Source organism: Pteronotus mesoamericanus, unplaced genomic scaffold (genome assembly GCF_021234165.1).
Source record: "Pteronotus mesoamericanus isolate MK-2021 breed Mesoamerican mustached bat unplaced genomic scaffold, CSHL_Meso_final contig_24, whole genome shotgun sequence".
Classification (NCBI taxonomy): domain Eukaryota; kingdom Metazoa; phylum Chordata; class Mammalia; order Chiroptera; family Mormoopidae; genus Pteronotus; species Pteronotus mesoamericanus.
The window spans coordinates 15,937,250-15,957,212 of NW_026555100.1; the positions used below are offsets into that span (position 1 = coordinate 15,937,250).

Genomic DNA, 19,963 nt, shown 5'->3' on the forward strand with positions numbered 1-19,963 from the left:
CGTTATGGTGTGATTACACTCATCTAAGAAAATAGAATTAAACAGTCCTTTTACTAACCAAAGATATGTTGATATCAATTGTTAAACAATGTTAGTGGCTGAATAATAAAAAATGCATAAATTCATCTTGTAGATAATTATGTTAAATTTTAGAATGGGGGGAGGAGAGGTGGTAAAAGCTTGAAAAAATAAAGCAAATCTTTATTATGTGTGAGCCACTGAACACAGAAGAGTTTGACAGTGTTTTAATATTACTTCAATCCTGGGTTCTATGAGTACATTGCACTGTAAGAAAAAAATCAACTACTTTTAAGAAGATGGTAAATATAAAGTCATACTATCATGATCTGTAATAATTCAAAACTAGATTAGCAGGGTAAGAAGTACCCTTAAGTGGACGCCAAACTCCTTTTTTTAGCCAAGTTTAATCTTTGCCAAATATCATGGTAAATTTAAAAGGTTTCTTCTCCCCTTATTTCCATTGAAATAATGGAATTATCAAAACAGAAGACAAAAGAAAAGATATAAATAGGTGCTGAGTAATCCATACCCTGAATAGGTATTCTCTGATTGAGAAGTTGATTTTATTTGTTCTTATCTTTCAGGACCAGGGTTTGGGGTACTAATAAGTTATTTTACCCTTGGTTATGTAAATCAATGTTTCCAAACTTTTCTGATAGGACACTCCATCAGCTAAAAATGTTTGGTATATATTCCTAATGTTCATTCTTTTATTAATCTATTAATCAGATTATTATACTATTATACATTATAAAACACATAAACAGAATTGGTAAAAATCATTTAATGATGAAATAGATCTTTATTTTCTTGCTAGCACAATGTTTCATATTATCATTAGTCAATATCTCAAAATACAACATATACTTAAGACAAAGTTCATTGTTAATAAGAGTGGCTATAAATCCATATTTCATATGTCTTCTTGATTATTTCAATGGGAGGGAGAAGCTGACTTCTTTTAAAACTGAACTAAACAGATTATCAGCATTGCTAACCTCCCATTGTGGCTAAGAATTCTTACTACAGCAGCAAAAGCTTCAATTCCACCAATTTCCTGTTGTTTGCTTATGCTTGTATTATTAGTATTATCTTGTTTACAGAAATCCTTTTAAGCCACTTTTCCATTTTATGACTGCTGGTTTGGCTAAAATTGGATAATAGAATCCTTAAGTCCTTAATGAACACACATAAAATCAATACGCTGCAATACAATGAAAATAAGTTTTATTTTTAACTCAGTTAACTACATGTTAGCTCCTCCATCCCAGCATTTCCTCAAGACACCTCTGCAAGGGAGGATCGGAGACCAATTGACATATGGGCCCATGAGAGGGCCAGTAACAACCTGTAAATTATATATTTGCATGAGCTTAGGGTTTTCTTAAGAAAAAACATGACTGGAAGTTCTATGTTTATTGCCCATAGCCTATTTTCGAGATCAAGAATATAAACAGTTGTAGTAGGTAACTGAATCTGTTATCTGAAGCATCTGATACTTTGCTTGACTATCAATGGGCCATGATTATGTCCTAGGAACACAGCAGCATATGAGTCCTTCAGCTGAAAAAGGGAGGAAAAAGAGAGCTTTTATGGAGTTAGAGGCTTAGCTCTTGAAGAGGTGTTTTTCACTAGGGTGAATGAATCATTCTTTCTCCTCTGAGCTTCAATGAGATCAGAACAAACAACAAAAATGTTGTAAGAAGACATTTGTTTTTCTTGCTCATTCTATTTTCAGGCCCAGGTATAATTAATCTTCAAGCTTCTACTACTCTGAGAGGTGCTGCAAAATTTGTTCATTGGTTCAATGTCCCACCATCATACCATTCTTAGAAAATTATTATTTCTGCTAAAAATAAGAGTTACCACTAGCTTCTGTTATTCAAACTCAAGGAAAATGATAAAACTAAAGAGTGATATCTATAGATAATTTTTGAATCTTATTTTCAATGACTACAGGCTGCCTCTTCCATAAACTTTTATACTAGCTGTTGAAAGCTCTTCAAATGGACTTCGTTGCAATTCATTCTCACCCCTCTTTCACATCTCTAGGGAAGTGAAAAGGACGCTTAAAGAGATAGATAATTTTAAAGACACAGAGGTTCAAAGTAGTTACTGTCCTAAGTAATCCTGATCATTGGATTGATTATTCAGAGATTACCATATTTAGAGTTTGGAACCGAGCCAACTTGTTTCTAGCATAATTTTCTATTAAAAAAATAACAAGTTCTTTTAACTCTTTCGCTGCAGCGTCACTCGTTTGTGGCTTTGAAAGGTGAACGTGCAAAAAGGCTGCAATACTTGGCGAAGAGTCTTTGTGTGCAAGTTGACACTGAGTGATGTGTGGTTTGTGATGTCAGCAGAACTCGCAGATAAAATCGCTTGAATTTCCGTCTCTCGGTTAGAGAATGTCCCTCCAAGAAATGGCTGACCCTTGACACCGCCAGAAACTTTACCCGGACTTTACCTCCATTGGTAGAAGGATTCATCCCCTCCTGGTGCCCTTTCGGTCCCAGAGGTGGGTCGTGGAGACACGACACTGGGGCCCAGTCCCTCTGGCCCTGCGTGACAAGGGCGGGGTCACTTGGGCCAGCCAAGGCTAGGGGTCCCCAGAGAGAGACCGGCACAAGGAAAGTGACAGCTTCGGGGATCCAGGAAGCCACTAGGGCTCCCTGACTGGCTTTGGCTCCAGTGCCCCGCCTGGATGACTCCTGGGAAGGGACCCACAGCCTCTGCCCTCAGGGAGGTAACCAGCAGGAATGAGGTGGCCAAGACTTTGCGGGTAAGAAGGGGGGTTGGGGACGCGGCGGGATGGGTGGGGGGGAGGAGCAGAGGGGCGGGGCGAGGTGGGAGAGGGTAGGGTCGGCGGGGCGGGGTTGGCCGCTCTACTGTGGCTTTACAAAGCCCGCACCACACCAGTCCTGCCACTAGGCAGACCGCGAGCCGCCGGAGCCGCCAGCGTCCTCAGGTAGCGTCTGCGCGGCGGGGCGGGCGGGACTGGGTGGGAAGAGGGAGCGCCTGTGTGGGTGGGATCATGGGGGGACCCCTCTGTGCACCCTCACCCCCATATCCAGAGACTCAGGAGACGCCAGGGCATGGAGAATCCGTTTACACCCTTGAAAGGGAGGTGACCTGGTTACCTTATAATGACCTCCTGACAGCTGCCCAACTGCTCTGAGAAAGCACAGGGCCGCAGCGGGACTTGATTCCAAAATACTTTGGTTGTTTTCTGCACCCTCCTAACTATCTGTCCAAAACATACTCATTCATTCGTTCATTCATTCATTCATTCATTCATTCACTCATTCATGTATATGTTCTCTCTCACACACACACACGCCGCACACACACACACACATCCGCCCTCCCGCCAACTGATGGCGGTGGGCCGCAGAGATCAGAGAGAGAGAGAAACTGGCAGTCAGAAGAGATGAGAATCTGGGCAGAACATGTCCAAGCTGGGGTCTTTAGAAAGTAGAGGGAGCTTCTGGGCTCCTCCCATCCAGCCCTCAGGTGACGAGTAATTGATTTTTCTTGGTTTCTTAGCTCTGAAAGCATCAGACTGCAGAAAGGTTTGGGTCAAGAGTGAGACTTGGGTCTACACAGGCTTTTTTGCCCTGCTCTCCAGTACCTTCTGGTGTCTGGAACAGGGGTAGACTGGAGGGTTCTAAAAAGTTCGAAGTGCATGGGTGTTCAAGAGAACTAAAAAACTTGTGAGTTTTAAAAAATGGGGGGAATACAAAGTCTCTTAGTTTGAATTCGGTTTTATTTTTTAAATATACATGCATGCATTTTAAGAAAATAACTAATGACGTGATTAGATAATGAATCCAGCAGGTATGGCATCATTAGAATTGAAAACTAAGTTTACTGTGTGGTTTTAGAAAAACTTGCTTCCTTATCTGCTTCTTTTGGTGGCTATATTCCTAGGATACATCTCTGTTGGGAATCCTGTCACATGACCTGAGTCTTGGGGGGGTTTCCTCTGGTGTAGGCCACCTAACCTGGGACAGAGCCCTTTTTATTACTAGTGTTTCAGGCAGGTGTGACCCACTCCCCAGGCCTCTAGCCTTGTTCTCCTGGGAGAGGAAAAAGATTTCAGAAATGTGCTCGAGGCAAAAATGAGAGCAAGGAGGAATGCTATAGATTTTTTTCCCCACTGAAGTTTTCACCTATTGGCAATTTAAAACCCAAAGCATTGTTTATCGCTTGTCAGGCTCACTAGGAAGTATAAGGATTAACCAATAAAAGATTTGTAAAATGTTTCCCAAATATAAAATTCCATAAATATGCTAAACAGTAATAATCCACCCATTGTTAAATTTATGTAGCTGCTTCTGCCACGCATACAAGATGATTTAGAATGCATGTTTCCTGTCAATTAAACAATGAGCTTGGAGTAAAATAATGAGTTCAATTCGCATCCTAAGAAACTTTGAAATAAAATTTCTCCCATAAGGCACTAGTGGCAGAGAATCATAAAGTAAGGAGCATTTCAAAAAGCTATGTATGGCATGGCATTTACCTTATGGTTGAGGTAAAAGGGACCCGGTGAACTTCTAAAACTAAGAAATATGCAGCCCTGGTTGTGTGTACCCAAACCATAAATATTCCCTTATGTTTTGGGTTAGCCTACAAAGAGGGCAAACAGGTTTTGTGGAATAGCCTCATAGCTTTCTGCTTTAATCCATGAAACACGCCTCATGGTATTTTAAGGCCGAAGTTCATAGACAATGGTTTTGTTCATATACGGTGAAGAAAATCCTCGTAGTTGCTTGGATACATTATTCATTCTTCCAATATCATGGGCTTGGTTTTTAAGCATCTTTAACATCAGCAATCATTTTAATATCCTACAGATAATTGAATTACTTTGTTCCTAGTGGACTGAGGGACATGTTAACATCACCATTTTTTGGCATGTATTTAAAAATAAAGTGTCATTCTTTTGTTTATTGGTCTCCTAGAATAAAAATTATTATGGATGGTCTTTTCTATTTTAAGAAAACTCTACACTTACTACTTGCATATTAAGTGGTGAGGAAAATCATGAAGTTGGGAATGTTTTCCATTGACACCTTCCCCCTTCTTCTCATTTCCTCCAATCAGCACTCTCAGAAGGATAGCTGCTAAATTGGCCCCAGCATACTATTCCAGAACTTCTCTGCCACTACTCCTGTTAGCCAAGTAACAACCGCTGCCCTGCTCATGTTCTAACAGCTTGTTATGGGTGAAAGTGCACCGGGTGAAAAATTAAGAGCTTACATTTATTGGGCCCCTATGATACACCAGGCACTGTACCTCATTATCTCATTAAATCCCTGTAACAGTCTGATGCAGTAGATGTCATCTGTGTTTTGCACAAAGGAAACTTGGTCTCAAAGAAAAAGGACAAGCAGTTTATGAGTCAGTCACAGAGCCAGGATTTTAACCAAGGCATTTTGACGCTTCCTGTTGCATTGTGATCCCTAAGAAGGATTCACATTCTGGACTGAAGTGTGGAAGAGTTCTATCATTAACTAACTGGATATTTGACCTCAGATAAGTCCCTTAAGCCCTCTGGGTCTCTGACTTCCTTTCTGTAGTTTTGGATTACACTCTCAGAGATGGAAGGAATTATTCCAGGATTTTGGTTGTCAAGCACATAAACTGTTCCTCCCACAGGATTTCAGAATATACTCTTCCCTTTCCTCCAACCCTCTCCCTTAGTCATCATCCTTTCTAAGTAACTATTACCACCTCCTAGAGGCTTTTCCCAAATACTTTTCAGGCCTCTGTTATTCTCTACCCTAACCTTTACTGATGATGCCTTACAACACTGATTATAAGCTGCAGTTATTTTACTTACATGTTAGTTTACATGGGGTTGTTGTTATTCTTCTCCTCCATAACTCCCCCCATCAGACTATAAGCAGAATGAGGCCAGAACTCTTTTTATCTTTTTTCATTGTTGTATTCCCAGGGCCTACCACAGTGATAAGTATCACACACTAAGTGATTAAGAAGTATATGTTGAATAAATAATTATCTCTTATAAATACCTATAGCAATATATTGTCCCTTTCTTGGAATAACCTAAATGAAGTATCAATGATCTTAAACTTTTGGAGAGAGGGAGCCTGAATTTTGAATGGGGATGCAAATATAGTAATGGAGACAATGGGGCTGTCTTCAGACACACAGGACACGCCACACACTGTCTTACCCCTGTGTCTCACAACAGAAAAAACTGACCTCAGAACAACGACAGAAACTTGGGTTTGGAAGATATGATAGCGACCAGTTAAAGACCATTGATTTATTAAAGAGGAGACTGAAGCTCAAAGAAACACAAAACCTAACGTATAGAACCTATAGCTCTCGACTTCCATGCCATCACTCTTTTCATCATCCAGAATAAAAATTGGGGGACCACCTAATCAATAGGAGTAGGAACCTTAGGAAAATGATGGTTTCTTTCAGAAATTCCAAAGAGCCTCAGGTTTCCCAGACCAATGATGAGTAACAGCATCAGTACATAGCAGAACATCCTATGTCAGATCATTTTAAATTTCGTATGGCCTCTATAATTTCAGTGACTCATTTACTATTTTAATATACTTTATTATTAATATTTTAATGGTCCATCAGGCAGCCTTTTAATACCTATCATTAGTTTACCAACTCTGTTTAAATGCTTGAAACCTCCAAATAGAAAATCTACAGTACTGAACATTTAATACTAGTGTGATAGATCCAAGATACATTTAAAGGGTAATTGATATTTTGAACTCCAAATGATGATGGCTTGTTTTTAAGGACTAAAGTAACTTTTCTTCTTAAACCTAGACAGCAATCCTTGCTAGATTATTACATCCATAAAGAAAGGAGTTCTTAAACTTCAGAGGGCATAAAAATCATCTGGAGGCTTTTTAAAAAACCCAGATTGCATGTAGCCATTCTGCACAGTTCTGGATTAATGGGTCTGAGATTAGACCCAAACAACTGCATTTTTAACAAACACCTTTAGTGATTTCTCAGTCAAAATGTCAGAAGATCTCACATTAAGGTCCAATAATAATTTCGTTATGTTTTGAATTTTCCAAGATTCCTTCTAAGAGGATTTTTTAAATTAAACGTATCAAAGTAACATTGGTTAATAACATTATATAAGTTTCAGATGTCCAAGTCTACAATACATCATTTGTATACTGCATTGTGTGTTCACCACCCAGAGTCTGGTCTCCTTCCATCACCATATGTTTGACCCCTTTTATCTTCTTCATCTTCCTCCTACCTGCCCTTTGTCCTCTGGTAACCACCTTAGTGTTTGTGTCTGAGTTCGTTTTGTTCATTTGTTGCCATGTGAGTGAAACCATGTGGTTTTTGTCCTTTTCCTTCTGAATTATTTCACTTAGCATGATACTCTCAAGATCCATCTGTGTTATCACAAATGGCAAGATCTCAATCTCATCCTTCTAATGGCTGAGTATGACGTGTATATGTGTACCATATCTTCTTTATCCAATCATCTTTTGAAGGACACACGTGGCTTCCATGTCTTGTCCACCATGAATAATAATAACACAGGGGTACATATATCTTTATGAATAAATGTTTTCAAATTTTTCAAGTAAATAGCCAAAAACAGGATTGCTAGGTCATATGACAACTCTAGTCTTAATTTTGTGAGGAACCCCCATACTGTTTCCCATAGTGGCTGTACCAGTTTACATTCCCATTAGCAGTGTACCAGGAGTCCTTTATCTTAAGAGGATTTTTTTAAAGATTTTATTTATTTATTTATTTATAGAGAGGGGAAGGGAGGAAGAAAGAGAGAAATATCAATATATGGTTGCATCTTGCACGCCCCCTGCTGGGGACTTGGCCTGCAACCCAGGCATGTGTCCTACACTGGGAATCAAACTGGCTACCCTTTGGTTCGCAGGCAGATGCTCAATCCACTGAGCCACACCAGCTAGGGCTTAAGAGGATTTTTTTAAACAAAGATATTTGGGGAGGAATTCAGTGTGTTTAAATCTAGCAAATAGCAAAAATGACCAAAATTGGTTTACTAGGCATGATGGGCATCTGTTTCCTTGTAACAAAAGCCGTATGTACAATCATGAAAGAGAACTCTCATATTATTCTATGGATACCAGGCTGCCAGGGCTCTTGGGGACACTAAAGGCATCTGCAGTGGTAGACAGCAGAGGCTGGCTCTTCAAGCTACTTGCTGTCTGGGCTGAGAGATACATACTGGTTCCATATACGGCAGTTACATTTTATCTGGTCATGCTGAGCACTTTGAGGGCATCTCTCCCATAGTGCCTTAAGATCACAGACTCACATATTTATTGAATAAATTTAATGGATAATAAAATACACCAGATTCTTCTTCTGAAGATACCTTTCCCTCACATTGGAAAATATAACTTATAAAAGTGAAAACAAGGAAAAGATGTCTAACCTTTATGCAAAATACCATTTAGTCTGATATTTCTAGACTGAAGTACTAAAAATGCCTTTAAAAAATGGATTTGAAGATCTACAGTTCATATTTTCTAGAAGAGCTCTCAATTACAATAAGCTTTTATCTCCGTTAGGGTCTTTGGATTAGCTGGCCCCTCCCTCTAGAATGCTCTTTGCTCCTGTGCTCCCATCCTTTTTGGCCCAGATTAGATGACACCTTTGGCAGAGGTCTTCCTGAACACCCAATCTCATTCACTTTTATTCCATCAATCTCTTTTGTTTTTGTACAATAACCATCCAATTGTTTTACTTTTATGTCTACCCTCATGTCCACTGGACTAGAAGTGTCTTGAGGTTAGAGGTCAACTCTCTAAGTTTACTGCTGTTTTCTGAGTATCTATAAAGCACCAGGCACTTTGTAGGTAATTCATAACTTGTCAATTAGTTGAATGCCAAAAAACCAAGAACTGCTCTTCTGGGATTATTCCATTGCAAATCAGTAATTTTTCATCTTTTGCATCAAATTCACCCTTCAGAATTCGGTTAAAATCATGAAACCCCTTCTTAACATAAATTTACATGCACAAAATTTTGCACATAATTTGAGAGTCCACAGACCTCAGGCTAGGAAATTGAGTCCTAAAAGTGTATGTATAAATAGTAGTTTAAAAAGTTAACTACAATACTGAGCTAAATATCACCAAAAAATAATTACTATAAACACTGGTGCCTTAATGTTCAACATTCATGATAATAAGTTATATATTGCATGTTGCCTTGGGAAATTTTGCAACCCTCTGAAGGAAAAACAAGGCTATCTATAATAAATGTTGTATATTTTATTTATATGCTGGAAATGATTTAGGCTTATAGAAAAAGGCTAATAAATATACTGTGTAGCCATATAAAATATGTTTCAAAAAGGTAAGGAAAAATAAGTCAAAGTCAAAAATAAGGCTAAGAACAGAAGATAGAGCCAGGAAAGACATTCACACTCAAATTCATGCCATGAAATTCAATACTACTGCTATAAGATTAGTAACAAATTTTGTTCTAAGTTTTTTTTAGCAGCCAGTGTGAAGCAAAAATGATCAGTTATGCCTTCCAAAGGGTCATATTTTATATGTGATTATACATGAATATATATGTATAGTACATGTGTTTAACAGCAAACTACTTATTTATTTATTTATTTAATGCTGCACCTGAGGATATGTTTTTATTGATTTTAGAGAGAGAAGAAAGGAGAGCGAGAGAAACATTGATGTGAAAGAAAAACATCAATCGATTGCCTCCCATACGTGCCCTCACTGGGGATCAAGCCTGCCACCTAGGTATGTGCCCTGACGTAGAATCAAACCTGCAGCCTTTTGGTATATGGGATGATGATCCAACGAACTGAGTCAACCTGCTAGGGCTAGCAAACTGCTTCTTAAAAGAAAGAAGCATGAGTATAGTGATAAGAAATATCAATTATATTTCCCGTGTTTGTTTTTGGCAAGAACCCCTGTACCTAAGCCTGAAATAACCCATAATAAAATATTTAAAAATTAAGATTTTATGGCTCTCTCTAATTTTTGTTAGGAGTAGGCCTTGCAGAAAGCAGCCTCATTAAGTCAGTAAGGCCATCCTAGAACTCAGGTGAGGAAGGCTGGGGGATGGATGGACAAGGGAGAAAAAAGTTTTTCCCCATTTTTTCACACCCCCATCAGTCCCTGCAGCATTCCGGCGTCTCTGTTGTTACACACTATTTATTTTTTTAATTTAATCTTTACTGTATTTTTTACATTACCATTTAGTCCCATTATACTCCTCTCCTCCAGCGATCACCACACTGTTGTCCACATTCATGAGCCCTTTTTCCTTTTTTCTCAATCCCTCTACTCCTTGACCTCCCCACTCCCACTAGCTGTCATCCTGTTCTCCATCTGTGAGTCTTTCTCTGTTTTGCTTGTTAGTTCAGTTTGTTCATTAGATCCCACATATGAGTGAGATCCCATGGTATTTGTCTTTCTCTGACTGCCTTATTTCACTTAACAAAATGTACTCCAGGTCCATCCATACTGCGGCAAAGGGTAAAGTTTTCTTTTTTAAGGCCAAGTAGTATTCCATTGGTTACACACTATTTAAATGAAACACCTGAAGCTCTCATTCTCGCCTTTAAGGGGTATGCACCTGGGGATGTTGACTAATGCAAGTTATTCTAGCTAACCTTAGTTTCCTTGGAGGGAAGTCCAGTGGGGACTTCTCTGCCTTCTTCTCTCTTTTAGAGAGCAAACACAATAACTGGTTTCTCAGAACATTAGGTGGATTTGAGGCATTCTCTGAAGAGCTATAAATGGATCACATTGACAGCTTTATTTGTCATTCTTACACGGAATGTGTTTCCCCCTTTTGTGTTAAATCAAAATCAGATGGCATTTCTTATTTCAATGTGGAATTTTTACTCTCATAATTACAAGAGTTCATTTATAACTGATACATTCTAATTTGCAAAATTTGTGTTTCATTATTAGGGGGTCTGTATTTGTAATCTAACCTAGGGAAAACAACTTATGCAACATTTTCATTTTGTCTATTTGATGAGATCCTGATGCAGTTGCTAGAATTCTGTCACCATATGGAAGCAGCAGAGACAATTACATTTCATGTAATGACATGGATTTTAGAATCAAGCATACAAAAAAAAAAAAAGAAGAACCAGCAGATATCCTGAATGAGACACTTAAACTTTTTTAAAACCTTTCCTCCTTTTTGCCTTCCCAGCATGTCTCTGGTCCTAGTCCTCCCTTCCTCTCTTTGCAATGGCCCTTGTTCAATATATGCAGTGGCAAAAAATGGCAAGAATAGAAATGAAAAGTACTACTTTCATATCTTAGCATATTTCTTGTATGCTAAAACCAGTTGCTCCAGCCCAGGTGAAATTTTCATTAAAAACATCCCAATCATTCCCGTTCATGTACTACTGAATCTATGTGAGAAAGGAATCCCTCCTATTGTGATTTCTTAAATCCATCAAAAGCTTTTAGTGTTCTTGTTATAGATATGAATACTGGGTTTATCTTTAGAATTTTTAAATGGCAGACCAAGGGTACATTTTTTTTCCACTGAATTTATATTTGTTTATTTTCACATTCATTTCATCTACTCATGTTTTCAATACAATCATCTTTATGAATGAGTACTCACTACATGCCAGGCATTGTTAGGATGCAATGAATTGCATCAGGTATTCACTGCCCTCATTTGGCCTAAATGCTGATGGGGAAAACAGACAGTAAAAGAATGACACAAATAGGTATGAAACTGAAACTGTTCTAAATGCTACAAAGGAGAAATACAAGGTCCTGGAAAATGAGATCTCAACGTATAGCAGCCAACTAGGCAAAGAGTATAGGCAGAAGTCACGATGTATGGAAAGCAGAAGAGAGCAGTGCAATGCGAGAGACAAAAAAAGTCAGGTACTTGCAGTACAGAGAGCAGGGGTGAACATTTTGAATCTAAAGACGTAATCAGAGGTCATCACGCACCGTGGCAGGCTTTTTAGCCCTATCAAATACTGTGCCTTTAACCTAGGACCAATTAGAAGGATGGGGTGGGCTTTTTTTGGAGGTGGGGATTGTAGTTAACATCATCAATTTCATATTTCAAAAAAATACTTCTGGCTATACTACAGAGTATTAGCTGGCAAGGGGTAAAAGTTATGTAAACCAGTTGAACTTTTCAGCAAAGATACAATTGGTAGCTTTCCCTAGGGGAAGAAGGATGGGATGTTGGTGATTTCTAAAAAGTCAATAGATTTAAGAGATATATAGGAGATAAAACTAATGAGCTATCTTCTGAGAAACTGTCAGAGAACACTGGAAGGGGAGCAAGTTTGCAAAGATAAATGCTAAATTCAGTGCCGGACATGATGAGTTTAAGAAGTCTTGGATACATCACAGGACAGGGCAAACACTTATTTGATCATGGCTGTGGGGCTTGTCAGAGACCTCTGGGGTTGGACATAAACTCATGACTGATCTTCACATTCATAGGTCTGGATGTGACTGATATGACCCATAGATGGATCTGATTGCCTAGAGAAAGGTTATAAAGTAAGTCACCCAGAGGTAGCAGAGTGGAAGTCAATATATCAGCACAGTGCGCAATGTGATGTGGTATGAACTGAAAATGAGAGGTAAAAAAATAAAGATAAGCCTCAGTAATTATTTGCCATAGTTTGGCTACAAAGAGGGAGAGGTTGGGGAACACAGCTGAGAGAGAGATAAGTGAATGAGTAAGCACTTACTCATTCAACAAATATTAAACTAGCTTATATGTGCCAGGCATTAGGATGGGGACCAGAAAGACATTTTCCATCCCTAATGGGAGAGCTGCCAGAAGAGGGAAATTGAGAGATATTTCTTGGGAGATTGGAAGTGAGATCTCAAGGAAGCCAAGAAAAACATGTGGAGTTCAAGAAAGAGGCCTCCTGCTGTGACTTGTTGCACTTATATAATCATGTGATATATTTCATGTGATAATCTCAAATCCATAACTAAATATTTTGTGATCTGATTCATTACAACAAATTCAACATTGTCCTCAGATATAAGCCCTTACTTTTTATAAAATCATCAAACAAATGCTTTAAATAAAAGAGAAAAATAACACATCCATCTGTGCTCGGTTCTCTTCTTATCCTCTTTCCTTCCATTCCTTCCACCTTTCAAATGTGAAGTCTTACGATTGTCACTTATTAGAAAACATTTTCTAGAATGGTGTTCTTAAAAATCATCAGATATTCTGTTATTTAGAGAGTATGCACAACATTCAAGCATTGAATATTATCCTACGGAAGTCAGAAATTTAAATAAAGCAGGGTTTCCCTACTAGATCATGAGCTTTTTGAGAGCTCTTGACCCTGCTGTATGGAGTTATATAAAATGAAGTGAGAATACTATCAATGAGATTTTTGTAGTAAGGCGACAGTTAAGCATCCTTGGGTATACGAAGGAAAGTACAATGAATTCTTACTCAGAAATTCCAGAAGATCCCCGAAAGAGGTGGTATTTGAACTGGGTATTAAAAGACAGACATTTCAGAAGCACAAAACTATTGACCAGAGTCATGGAAACAGGAAACAGCTTTTGGAGGGAGTAGAAACAGTGAGGAAAAGAAGTATACTGTTACTAGAAGAGTTATGTGGAAAGTGGAAAATGTACTGATCTCAGATCTTAGAAAAGCTCTGCTGAGAAGCTTTAGACTACATTCTACAGGGACTGGAGAGTTGTTATAATTTTTCAAGCAAGTAAAGAAGCATGAGGTTTAGGAAGAAAACTGAAGTCATCGTGAAAGTTGGGAAATAAATTTTGGAATCAGGGAGTACATGAGATGGGAGGCCATTGCTTTGAAGGTAGATGGTGGATGGTGAATTTCTGATATGACAATGGCCTTAGATGTGTAAAAGGGAACTAGAGCTTTGTGTGGGCAAAGTAGCCACAATCAGTTGCATGTGTGTGTTGTGGAAGGGTGCAGTGATGGAAACGGAGAATTAAGATGATGCCAAGCATTGACGTCAGAAAGATTTCACATATGGACAGAAAAGCAAATTTGGGAGATGAGGGGATGAGGATCTAGCCTGGAAAAATATTTTTTAACAAAGATAATTAAGCCATGGGTGTGAATGAAATTGTTGCCAAGTGGAGAACCTTGAAGAAGGCCCACATGTAAAGGGAGGTAGAAAAAGAAAAACCAGAAGAGGGAAATTGAGAGATATTTCTTGGGAGATTGGAAGTGAGATCTCAAGGAAGCCAAGAAAAACATGTGGAGTTCAAGAAAGAGGCCTCCTGCTGTGACTTGTTGCACTTATATAATCATTTGGTTGTGCCTTTTCCCTTTCTCCTCCTTTCCTTTTTGGAATGTCTCCCCCAGCTGGGCTCTGCAGCTGTCAGTACAGTACTACACACCAGCACTGTATCACACATCAAAAGTGTATCACATCAGTACTGCATCACACTTCATCTTACAGTTCTAGCCTCTATTTATCAGTAAGCAGCAATCAATGGCTTGGTTCAGAAACTCCTCCTCTGTTGAGAATATGACTTCAGTAAAGAAGTTCCTCCTATGTTTGTTAGGAAGGCACAAGGGAAGAGAGCTGGATGATTTGTTAATTGAGAGTTAGTAGGTTTATGTTGAGGATTTCCCTAGTTCAAGCTTCAGGTTTGTCTCTAAGAAAAATATAAGTTTTACAGCAATAACAACTACCTCCAAGCAAAAGTACTGTTTTGCCCTTCAGTTTCCATGGTAAGTAGTTAGTCCCACTCTTGTTAAATAGAATAGTCCATTTTATCTCAGTTTTTCTGTATCATGTTTTACATGAAAATTTTTTTCTATGGATTTCATATCAGAAAGATAAAATACTTGGTTTCTTAGGAGGAATGATATATTTTCTCCTTTCTAATAATAGGAGTTATAGAAGAAATTGTTTTCCTTTTACTTAAATTACCAAGAAATTCAAATCCAAATTATAACGTCCATCAGTTCAACTACTAACCACCATAGATAGTATGTATACTTCCTCCTTTTTTTTACTCTCGACCTTATTTTATTTTCATTCACATTTCATTATTTTTCCTTTTGGAAACCATCTCAAATTCTTAAAGAGACAGGGTACAAATAAATACTTTCATTGTTAACTAAAGGTCTTTTCACACATCATCTCATTCCACCATCAGAACAGTCCATTGACCAGCTGGTACCATTACTTCCACCTGAGGAAGAAATGGAGCCTCACTGAAATTAAGACATAAAGTTCACCCAGACAAATACTGAGCAGGATTCAACCCCCAGGACTTTCTTGCTCAAACTTTTGTGGATAGCTGGTTGATTTCTAAACGGCATATGGCTGACTGATAGTTCTCATTCAGGTGAGAAATAATCAGTGACATAAGAAACTAGTATTGTTTGAGCAGTCTTCTTCTTGACAATGAAATATTTCATGCTTATATCTCCTTCCCAGGTTTTGTGGCAATCAAGAAGCACGTGGAAGGGGCCTCTTTCATCAAGGGTTCTTGATTAGGTTATGAAAATGGAATTGAAGTTTCTTTTCCCTCTTTCTATGGTAAGTAACTACTGATCTGGGTAACAGAATTGGCATTTCCTCCATCTCACTCTCTCTCAATATTTACAAAAGAAATGGAAATGCTTCTTGTGTGAAGATGATTTAAGAATAATCTCCACATTTGTCTCCAAAATGTTTCATAAAAAAAAAAAGGCAATATTCCATTTTTCGGTTCAAATGTGGTTTTTATAAATTCTAGTTTAATATGTTTTATCTGGTTTAGAATTTGAGTCATTTTGACCTACATATGGGTTTTGATCATTAGAATAACATAACTTATGTACCCACTTGATACACACTTCTAAAATTCTTTGGTGAATAATGTCTTAAGACATAAAACTGCCAGTTATTCTATCATCAAAATGGATTTATGTGGGACTAGGAGAAAATTGCAATTTGGTACAGGCAATTTGGTACAGGCAATTTGGTACAGGCAATTTGCAAGTTCAACTAGCAAAGGTGAGGAACATTACAGAGAAAAAGCAGGAATTTGGGAGGGGCTTGTTTTGCAAGACCACCGGGGAGAAAACAAGAGTCAGGGCAGTGACAGTTTCTCATTGGGTGAGTTGCTGGACAAGGAAGGAGATCTTCCTTCCTGCTGCAGTTGTCTAGTAACACGGCTTTACAAGGTATCCCCTCCTGTTGACATGTAATTGACATGGAGTGGTAGTAAGTGATGGCTCCCTCTTCTGGCTTCCTGACTCCAGTTTAAATGAGATTTCCCTATATTAGTTTTCACTGTAGCATCTTATGCAGAAAGTGGACATGTGGACTTTCAAAAGTCATGGCCATATACAAGCATGATTTAGAAATGCCAGATTGCTGTGAGGTGGCATTTCCCTTCTCCCAGATGCTCTTGTTTGGAGCATCCACTGCTTTGGGCCTGCACACTGACTGCCTTTAATAGGAAACACTATTTTTTTTTTTTGCAAGTTATACAGTTGAGTCATCCTAAATAAACAAAATCAGCTTTTGAAGAAAGGGTCCGATTATTGAATTCTTCCCCGCCTCCCTCGCCCCGAGTATTGTACCTAAAGGACTTAAAATGGTTTGAGATTATTAATCTCCTTTGTCTACCCACAAAACATTTATTTTCACTCTTCCTTGTATTTTATTTTTCTTTATATGTTCTAATGCATATTTAAGAAAAAATTATATATGTAGAACTGTGAATATTGTAAAATTTCATTTATTCTAATAAATTAGAAGGGTTGGTGTATTTGAATTTGTAGGAAGGTTGAATTACAGATAAGTTTTAAACAAATGTGTCTTTTATTACTTTAAACTACATATGGTAACTTCAACAAAACAAAGTAGAAATCCTTAAGGAGACCTGCTATAATAAATCATATGAACATTTTGTTATTAGCATATAGATTAGATGTATGTAGGAGCTTGTAAAGTGCCTGAGGTTCATTGAAAATAGTTTATTCTGCACCTAAAAAGTGTACATAAGATTGAAAATAAATGTTTAAAACACCATATATTATCTACCTACAAATAAATGTGATTGCAAAGCAAAGGTAAACGTCAGCCCAGCTCATGAACAAACTATCAAAAGATTTTTAAATTTACTGAAGCACTAAATTAATGAGATATTACCATGTGTGCATAAATAACTTAAAGGATAAAATTTGCTGATCCTTCTCTCATATGGGTATTTGTGCTAATGAATCAGGATCCTATTTACACTATTAGTCCCCAAAGTAATTGCTTATTTGAGGAAGTTCTGTCTTATGGGTTTTCAGTTAATTAAACCATTTACATTTTATACACACATTTTAAATTCTCAAGTCCTATTTTTCATAAGCCTGATTCAAATATGTTCGTGTAATAATACTTCTCATTAAGTCACTGGTCTTTCATTTTTTAAATAACTTTCAGAATAGCCATATGCATAAAATGCTTATTAATTAAATCCACTCAATATTTTAGAAAAGTCAACCCATTAAATGTTATTTTTTTAGTTTAAATTTTCCCATTTGTAATGGTGATTACTATGCTAAACATACCACCAATTTCTAATTTTTCAGTTAGCTTAATTTATTCAATAATTTTTTTGCTTTGATTTTGCATGGCAATTTACTTCTAGTAATGCTTTTAGAATTTCAAGCAACCTTTTCCTAAAGAGCAGCTTTTTCAAGGTATGTGCATATTAGCTGATTGATCTGGCCAACCCGATTGGGAGATCTCTAAAACATGGAGCAAAACGTGTCTAACACTGAGGAACAGAGTACAATAATTAACAAAGTAAAGGATGTTATAAAAAGCATAGTTTCTCATAGTGTCCAAATATTTGAGAAGTTGGGAATTAAAATACATAAGTGATTTAAAAAATTGTAGAATGCCTTAATCAAGCCCAAGCTATGGAAATCTTTCAGTGTTATACTAGTTTGGAAGCTTGGAAAAGCTACTGAAGCTAAAAGAGGAGAAGCAGAGGGACAGGCTAAATGGGGTGCGGGGTGGGGGGGGCGGAGGAGGAGGAGCCATAGGATTCATGCAGTGGGCCCAAGACTAAAATCAGAGACCGTACAAGGTCAGATCCTGGGAAGGGCATATGGGCCCAATTTGGAAAGTAGATCTGAAATCCAAGTTTGAAATCATACCTAACTGAACTGTTTCTAGGTGGTTATTAGATGTTTATGTAGTTTAGTTTATCTAAGTATATTAGTTCCTCTTTGCAAAGAAGTCATCAAATGCAGAGTCTGGATACATTTGGATTCAAATGGCAGCCTGAGATAATCTATGAATAAAATTTTTTTTTAAAAGTAGAGTACCAAGTGGAAAAAAGAAAGAAATAGGTAAGGAGGGAAGAAGGGAGGGAGGGTGGGAGTAATATCCTAAAATCAGGACTATAACATTTTGTCCTTTTTAGCAGTATTGGACAATAATGTATTTTTATTGTCACCTTCACAGGAGATATAGGTATAAAATGCAAAACAATTTTTTTAAATATTTTATTTATTTATTTTTAGACAGAGGGTTAGGGAGGGACAAAGAGAGGGAGAGATGCATCAATGCATGTTTGCCTCTCATGCACCCCCTACTGGGGACCTGGCCCAAAACCCAGACATGTGCACTGATTGGGAATCATACTGGTGACCCTTTGGTTCGCAGGCCAGTGCTGAATCCATTAAGCCACACCAGCCAGGGCAAAAAATGGAAAACAATTTTTGATAGGCTGAAAACCTCATACACTTTCTAAAAAAAATAAATAAATTTCATTCAATTAAATCTTACTGATTCATTCAAGCAATGATTTATGGAAAGCATAATACCAACAGACTCCAAAGAAGGCAACATTTTCTTTGTAGCTGGAATCACCCTAAGGAAGCATTTCTTCTCATTTAAAGAAAATAAGAATAAAGCACTTGTAATAGCATTTGTATAAATTTTTAATACTGAATAAAATATTAGTGTTTAGTGTAATATTGATTCTCAATGTAAAACTCCTCCATAATGGCATGCTAATTGGTTAAAATTAAATCAGACATTCAAAAGCCCTGAGAATAGACCATCTAACACTTCTAATTTTTTTCATTAGTTTCCAGAATTCCAATTAAAATGGAATTGATCTGTCAAATAAAAGGCCATGATACAAAACTAAGTTATGTGCCCTATATTATGGGTACCCCTCCTTTTCCCCACTGCTCCACCCCTGTGATGTCATATAGGAATAAAGGGTGGGAAAGAGGGCAGATCTTCCCTTGTGTGTTTTAACCACAACAACAGCATTGAAGAGGCAGGCAACCTATGCACATTCGTATCTCTAATTTACTAACTGTGAGACTACAGGCATTTTATTTAAACCTTGTGGAGCCACAGTCTTCTCATCAGTAATATTATTAGTCTAATAGTACCAACCTCTTAGAGTTACTAAGAAAATAAAACAGAGGATTTCAACTGGGGTTGATTTTGACCACCAGGAAACATTTGGCAATGTCTGAAGACAATTTGAGTGTTGCAACTGGAGCGGGTGGGTGTGCTGTAAGTAGAGGCCAGAAATATTTCTCATCTTCCTAAGGTGCACAAGACAGCCCCCAGCACCAGTTAGCTGGCCCAAAAGGTCAATAGAACCAAGACTGAGAAACCCTGGAGTAAAGTGATACATGTAATGAGCACAGTGTTGGGTACACAGTAGGCCCTCAAAAATATTAAAATAACTACATTGTTATTGTCACCTTTCTTTATGTTAGGAGGAACTCCAAATCATCCCCATGGTATCAGAACTGAGTATGATAAGTAATTCAGTAAGCCCACCCCAGCATAGTCAGTCATGCATACATGCTAAGTCATCTGCTTGGAGTGGCCAATTTTTAAATGCCTTCAGGAATGAAATGACCCACTTAATATTTGACCAGTCTAGCAGACTCCTAGATAGAACTG

The 19,963-nt window shown here is 37.8% G+C and overlaps 1 protein-coding gene across 1 annotated transcript in view; it reads left to right on the forward strand.

Moving 5' to 3' along the window:
* Window positions 1-9,750: 9,750 nt before the first annotated feature.
* Window positions 9,751-19,963, forward strand: part of RHOBTB1 (Rho related BTB domain containing 1) — a 104,526-nt gene continuing 94,313 nt past the window's right edge. The window contains exons 1-2 of the mRNA XM_054572739.1: window positions 9,751-9,806; window positions 15,476-15,577. The gene's annotated coding sequence lies outside the window, so the exon portion shown is untranslated. The remainder of the gene's footprint in view (window positions 9,807-15,475; window positions 15,578-19,963) is intronic.